Source organism: Gossypium arboreum, chromosome 2 (assembly GCF_025698485.1).
Source record: "Gossypium arboreum isolate Shixiya-1 chromosome 2, ASM2569848v2, whole genome shotgun sequence".
NCBI classification, from domain to species: domain Eukaryota; kingdom Viridiplantae; phylum Streptophyta; class Magnoliopsida; order Malvales; family Malvaceae; genus Gossypium; species Gossypium arboreum.
In genome coordinates, this window is record NC_069071.1 from 107414825 (window position 1) to 107423143 (window position 8319).

Sequence of the window (8319 nt, forward strand, 5' to 3'; positions counted from 1 at the left end):
AGTTTCAAATGAAATAAACGATAACATATTTTGAATTCTTTATAATGAGAAATTTGATTCGTAGTGAAGAGTGGTCAGAATAGTCAAACAGTGAAACAGGGGAAAACTTCAAGAAAAATCTGGTATTGATTGGTCAAACTAAAAATTCTGAAAATTTGATGGATGGAAGATATATGAGTCTATTTTTAGGGAAAATTAACGTCACTTGATTTGGAGTTTCTTAGATCCAGTTATAAATAATTTAGTGACTGTCGCTTAGGAAGATAGCTTGTAGTGAATTTGTGATTTTATTGCAAACATGGTTAAAACTTGTTAATGAGATGCTTTTCGAGTTCTTATGATCTTATTTTTTATTTCAATATTTGGTTTTAATTCAGTTCAGATTCAAGTGAGGTGAATTTGCTACATATGCATTATGTTCATGGATACTTGGCCAAAATGGAAATTATCTAGGAATAATTTCTTGAAAATTTGAATAATCGATCTATAAGTAAATTAATTGTTTGCATTGCTTAAAACTTACTAAGCATTGAAGCTTACTCCGTGTTCTCTTTTCCATTTCTTATAGGTTTATACTTTAGCTCGAGTTGGAAGGGCCGGAGATATCATCACACTATCGAGTCATTATGTGAGTTGAGAAGATTGTATATCATTATGGTTTAAGGCATGTATAGGATAGACTATAGGTAGAATGATATTTCGACTTGTATGCATTATAGCCATGTGAAGATGGCTTGCTCATTTTGTTTAGAGAAGCCTTATAATTGAACTAATGTGGTGAAATGTTTTAGTTATAACTTGATAGTATTTAAATTGTTATTAGATATTCGGTTATGTTTTGATAGTGAGTCATTTTGGAAATTTATAAGAGCTCCTATGGAAAATCAATGAGACATGTTTACATTGTTGATAATTTATGTCTGGTAAGTATCTTTGACCTTATAGAAGTTTTGTTCAGTCAAGTAATACCTCATGACCTTATTCCGGCGACGGGTACGAGTTAGGAGTGTTACAGACACGGCCTTATGTCTCATCCGTGTGGAGGACACGACCTCTCGCCAAGGGCGTGTACCTTTAAACGGTTGTTGATGTTACAAACAGAGAGTTACATGGGCTGAGGACACGAGCGTGTCCCAAGCCACACGGACGTGTGTGATCACACGGCCCAACCCATACGGGTGTGTGACTCTCCAAAGCAAGAAAATTTGGTGAAGTTGCCCAAAGATTTTCAAAGTTCTCGATTTAGTCTCGAATCACCCCGATGTATGTTATAGGCTTCGAAGGCCTGTATAAGGGACGATATGCATGTGTTTGAGATGTTATAATTTTGGGCGAAAAATTTTGTGGCCCGGTTTTGCCTGTTGTGAATATTTAAGTCTAGTAACGTCTCAAACCTTGTCCCGGCATTGGATACGGGTGAGGGGTGTTACACACCAAATTGAGTATTTAATACTCATTCAGGCCTACACACCACATAGTGTTGGTATGACACGTTTAAATAACTGCAGACTAGCTGCAAGATCAGGTTACAAATACCGGTGGCTTCGCCACTGATTAAGAACAAAACATTTCCTCCTTTACACAATTCTCACCCAGTACAGATGCAGATTTCAGACGACAATTGATAAGGATGCTTATTTAGTTATTCAGACACAATTTATACTCATATATAACATATTAAAGTTATTAATGATGGTCCTATTCAACACACATACAGATATCCAGTCCTCAGTCTCATATCATAGAATAATAGTTTATACAGTCTATTTTAGTTCATACAGACCCTACGGAAGATTGGCATTTGTTTCAAACGATGCATGTAGCCTGAGGATGAAGTCCTGTTCCCGATCTACAAGTCCTTGTGGTTCCACATGACCTAGAAAGCTGGCCCGTGTGGCTTCACACGGCCTGACACACACCCGTGTGCCTGCCCATGTGTCACACTCTGCCTGGCACACGTCCATGTCACTTGCTCGTGTTGTCCTATTATGCAAACAGTGAGTCACACGATCTGGACACCTGCCCGTATCCCTGGCCCGTGTGAACCCTGTGCTAAACATTCCCATACACGACTTGAGCACATGCCTATGTCCCTAGCCTGTGTGTCTTTGATTCATGAACAGTGGGTTACACAATTTTCCACATGGCCATGTGGTGTTGACAACCATGTTTTTCGGCATCTGAAATTCACAGAAGTCGGGTTTTTAGTACGCACCTGTTAGCGATTTGAAGTAGGGATAATGCAGTAAACTTCCAAAGCCTAAAATGACCATTCAATAACGTCATTAATAACTTAATTGAACTAAAATGCTAATTCACATTCAAAATTAATATAACACGCCCTAACTCTTATTCGTCGTCGAAATCGGGTTATGAAGCATTACCAGACTTTTCAGATCAAATACGAACATTTACATAATCATTTAGCATACACATCATAATTTAACCATATTTTCCCTCTATTGAGCCCTTGAGGCCCAAAATATATGTTAGAAATAAATCGGGACTAAATCGGGTACACTAGGAATTTTTCGTGAAATTTCAAAATTTTTTTCCTAGGTGCAAGGGACATGCCCGTGTGACCATGAACATGCCCGTGCTTCAGGACGTGTCCATCCCCGTGTAACTCTCTGACTTAGGTCACACGGATGAGACACACGCTCGTGTCTCTGCCCATGTGAAAATACTTGGGCATTCTGTTTTGAAAATTTAAAGTTGCAGGGGATACACGGCCAAACCACACTCCCATGTGTTAGCAGTGTGTCTCACACGGTCTAGTCACACGCCCGTATGTCTGGCCGTGTAGACTCAAAATGAACCTTAAAGATCAAGTTTTCCATACCCTGCAAACTTAATCACCAAGCAACTCAAAAACTATTTATTCAACCAATCCAATACAAAATCAAATACATCTAAATCATGTCAAAACAATCAACTTAATGACCTAACCAATGTACCCACATAAGTACTTCACATATATTATCCAAAACAATCCAATAAAACTTCATTCAAGCCAATTCTATAATCTTGCCAATTTTCAACCTAAATTTTCCTATAACATACTCAATTATGCATCAAATTAAACATTTCATATTAAACCTTAACATAACACATATATTCTTGTATATAAGCAACCAATATCATCTTACAATATCATTTACATTCATTTCCCAAAATGACAAATTATAAGACATCCTAGGTACATGCCGGCACAAAAAGAAATATACGTCACCTTGAATTCGGGATCGTTGTGGATGCTGATTCGGTAATTTGACTTTACCTAACCTGCGCATGAAAAATAAACCGTTCGCTGAATATGAATTCAATGGTATTTCTATAATCCGAATGTTTAAAAAAAATAATATAACATACACATTTAATCATATATTAACAATAGTCATTCAACTTAAACAATTATTCATAACATATTCAATTTTCATTAATTGTTATCTCGAATAGCATTTCTCATTGTCACACATTTCATATGTCTCATTTCTAATTTCACATTTGGAATTTCAATACCTTTCATACTATCACTTCATTTATTTGCCCCTATTAACATAATATCAATTCAGCACATTTATGCAACAATTTCACAATAAATCCTTGTATTTTTACGATTTTAACAATTTAGTCCCTAATCGACAAATTCATCAAGATTACTTAACAAAATACTTATAAATAACAACTAATACTTCAAATTCATCAATTAACATCTAAAATCACAAAGATTCATCAATGGCAACATTCAAAATCTTTAACAGTTTCAAAAATGAATGTACGGGCTAGTTAGACCTAGGTGCAACGATATCAAAAATATAAAAATTACAAGAAAATGAGTCGGTATTACCTACCATGCAAAGAAAACACCCAAAACCGAAGCTTCACCTCCTTGGCTATGGCTTTCGGCTGTTGAATAAGAAAAATGAAATTAATTTTGTTTTTCATTCTTTAATTTTGTTTAAACTTTCATTAATTTACAAAACTGCCATCCAAAACACATTATTTTATCATTTCCTATTAAATTGCCATCCCGCTATACTAATTAGGTAATAATTGTTACTTAAGTCCTTCCTCCTTTATTAATTAATCTATTTCATCACTTAAATGATATATTTAGCATATTTTACATCTTAGTCCTTTTTAATTAATTAACTATCTAAACATTAAAATTTCTTAACGGAACTTTAATACAATCTTAATAAAACTTCGTAAATAATTATAAAAAATATTTACGGATTGTTTTATAGAAAACGAGGTCCTAATACCTCATTTTCTAAAACCACTTGACTTTAAGGTCTTAACACTTGAACTTAATCAATCATTTATATAACATAAATTATCATATCAAAAACCTTTTAAAAACCATAATTGACTCGTAAATATTTGTAAATAATATTTACGAACATAATCATTGGATTTGTGGCCTCGAAACCACTATTTCCAACACCACTAAAAAACGGATTGTTACATGAACTCACTAAGTTTAATTGAACTTACTCCATTACTTTTCTTTCTCAAGTGTTTAAGTAGTAGATGAAGATCAGTAGAAGGGAACTAGGCCAGAGCTGTGTTTGCAAGTGAGTCACTTGTTAATTTTTGTATCATTCATGGCTATGTTGGTGGGTGGCATATAAATCCATTTTGTAATCAACTTTTGTAATTCACTTTGTCATCAATATTGTTCCATTTTCAAAAGTGAATTTACCCTTATTAGAGAAGTGTAAGCCAAGCTTTCTTAATTTGCAACACTACAGGAAAATAGAGCTTTAGCGGCGTTTTTAGCAGCATTTTATCAAAAAACGCCGCAAAAATTATAAAACACAGAGCAATAAACGCCGCTAAAAACAGAGCAATAGCGGCGCTTTTGGTAAAACGCCGCTAAAAACCAGAGCATTAGTGGCGCTTTCGATAAAACGCCGCTAAAAACCAGAGTAGTAGCGGCGCTTTCGATAAAACGCCTCTAAAAACCAGAGCATTAGCAGCGCTTTCGATAAAACGCCGCTAAAAACCAGAGAATTAGCGGCGCTTTCGATAAAACGCCACTAAAAACCAGAGCATTAGCGGTGCTTTCGATAAAACGCCACTAAAAGTCATATAATCCCTAAAACCCTAAACCCCAAAAAAAATAATAAACACTAATTTATAACCCTTAAAACACTAAACCCCTAAATCCTAAAAACCCCTAAACATTAAACTATAACCCCTAAAACCCTAAACTCCAAAAAACATCATATGGATGTTGATGTGTATATACATAGATATTAATGTAAAAGCTTATGTTCATAATAAATTATGGAATTAAAACTGAATGGGGTTTGAAACGATATCACATACAATTAAAGAATTTCAATTTGAAAGAGTGTTAATCTCATACCTAGTCCCGGCTCATAAACACCTTTACCTTTAATTTGATATTGACCCTTTAGTATAAATTTTTTCTTGTTTCACCTCTCTCAATTATAGAGGCTAAATTATAAATAGGGTAAATTATACATGTAGTCACTCAACTATTTGTTTGTCTTGTTTTTGCTCACCAACTATGAAAAGTTGCAAAATGATCACCCAACAATTTTATTTTTTTTTATTTTTTGGTCAACAACTTTTAAATGGTCAATGAAGATGATATGATATCTTTTAAATTTGACATAATATCAACTTTAACCATCAACATTTAAATGTTGTGTTAATTTAATATTGATTCTAAAAAAATTAACCCCCAACATTGACACATTGTGTAATTTTGTCTTTTTCTTCAATTTTACTTTTCTTTGTGACATTTTCACCTAAAAAAATCTATCAATTAAATTTGATTGGAAATATAACAAAGATGGAAATACCTGAAAATCCATAGTAATTTTCATCTTTTATCATTTTTTGAAAAACTAACCCTTAATGTTACGAATAAAAGTAAATATGAAAAAAAAAACAAAGGATTAAATTTCACAATGTGTAAATGTTGAGAATTAAAGTTATTATTATACAAATTTTAAAGTTTCCAAGTTATCTTTCCAATAGTAATTTAACGACTAATGACCAAAAATAAAAATTTGAATAGTTGGTGACGAAAAAAGAAATTTTTGATAATTAAGTGATCATTTTGTAACTTTTTATAATTAGATGATAAAAAAGAAATTTATTAATAGTTGAGTGATTAACAATGTAATTTACTCTAAAAATACTAGCTTCAGCCCAAATATGATATGTTGAAGCTTCTAAGATGGGCTCAAAGAGCACCCATCAATCCGTAAAATCGGGCCTTTAATTTTAAAATCAACGGCTGAAATTAAATCAAACGGCCACGATGTAAAAAACAAAGACCCTAGCTAGCAACACACATTTTCATCCTTTCACTGCAAACCCTAGCCTTCTTCTTTTTCCTCCGCGGCTACATTTCCACTTTCGTTTCAACGATATCAAAGTAAAAATGAAGGTGGTCGCCGTCTACTTGTTTGCCGTACTCAGAGGAAACGCTTCTCCTTCCACCGATAACTTGAAGGTTATTCTCAGATTAGGTCATTTTTCTCACTCTTTTCTCTTTTACTCGATTTGCTCTCTCTGTTTTTGAAATCTGACGGTGCTTGTTTTCAATGATTTTATGGTCAATTTAGCTACGGAATTTAGGGAAATTTTCCATGTTGTAATTTTTGTTTACTCAATCTTTTTAGTTTATGTTCATTTTTCGTTGTACTTGTTTACATTAATTTGGAATGGTCAAAATATGTCGTCGGTCATTGTGTTTTAGCATTATTTAAGAATCAGTTCCTGTACTAAGTCTTTTATTTTCAATTTAAAAATTCTAGTCTAGTCGATGACTTTAAAAGTATTTTCATTTTCATTTTTTTAAATATATATATATATATATATATTATCTCTGCAGGTGTGGAACCAAAGAAAAGAGGAAAAGGTGATTTCGCCCCCCTGCATTTCATTTTATATTACAGAATTTATCATTTCCAGATCTTTATTTACTGTTCTTATCTTTAAAGGAGCAGGGGAACTAAATTTTATAATAATGGAAGCAGCCTCGTGCAGTCTCGAGCTTTGTGAGGTTAGTCCTGACTCTTAAGCTATTTTTTACTTGCTTCTTCAACTGATTCTTTGCTCTTTACATTTTTCTATGCATTATTTTATTTTATTTTATTGATAGCATGAAATAATAGTTCTCTGGCTAGATGGTTTTCAATTAAGCTCCTCCTTTTACCTTGCTTTCTCATCAATGGACTAAGTCCATTTCCTAATTACGTTTGCTTAGAAAGATAGATATGTGAACCTAACGGTCATTTGTGGCTGTGTTGGTCAGTGTTAAGATAAAGCGTTGAAATTTTAAAACTTCTATTGACAGTAATTAAAGTTTAAAGGGATATGATTTTGATAGTAATATTTCTTACTTTAAAAGAATACAAGATAAGATATTCTAATTGCAGATTAATTTGGGTTCATTTCTTGTAGTACAAATTTAATATTTGGTTAATATTGGCTTCTGAATGAAGTTTTCTCATTTCTGTGTATCTAGTAGTTAGGGATTTTCTATATATTTATCCTGACTTTGATTTATTTCCAAATGCCCGTATGAATATGGCCTAGTGTCGGTTTTCTTACCTTTTTCTTTTATTGTTATTAGTATTTGTACAACCATTTGACAAAGAACATCTAATAAGCTGAGGACTGATCTTGCACATGGCTTTCTAGAGATATTCTAAAGTTTTAGAAGGATCACTTGTCATCCTGTTGAAGCCTTATTGAGGATGAGCCTTAGATTGTTATAGCATTCACCATTTTACATGAAATCATCACTTTTTAGGAGCTTGAAATTCCTAGATATAAACATAAATAAAACGTTACAAATTTAATGTCGAAATTTGAGTCTCATCAATATTTTTGTTTCACTTATTAAAAAAAAGTTATAGATTAAGTCTTTCGATTTGAGATTAGCCAAGATTTAGTGGAGCTACCAGCTTTAGATATGTGGGAACTTGTTTCACGTTGTACTCATCATATGATATTTCGTACTGGCCCAAGTTTGAGGTATACAACCGTTGTTTAAATAGATGCCATTTGAGATCAACACCTTAAAAATGTCCGGTAAGGTAAGACAACAAACAGCGGAAGATATCTCAAATTTTAATTATACAAGCATGAGTATGAGATTTGTACTATTTTAATCGGGATGATCTTTAAGTAAAATCTTCGTAATAATGATAATTTTAAGATATAAACTTAGTCTAATTCCATTTCTTCCAATTACTTATAAGTATTTATAGGTTTAATTTTAACACTTTAACTTTCATTGGCACATTTTTTATTGTTTTATTTAAT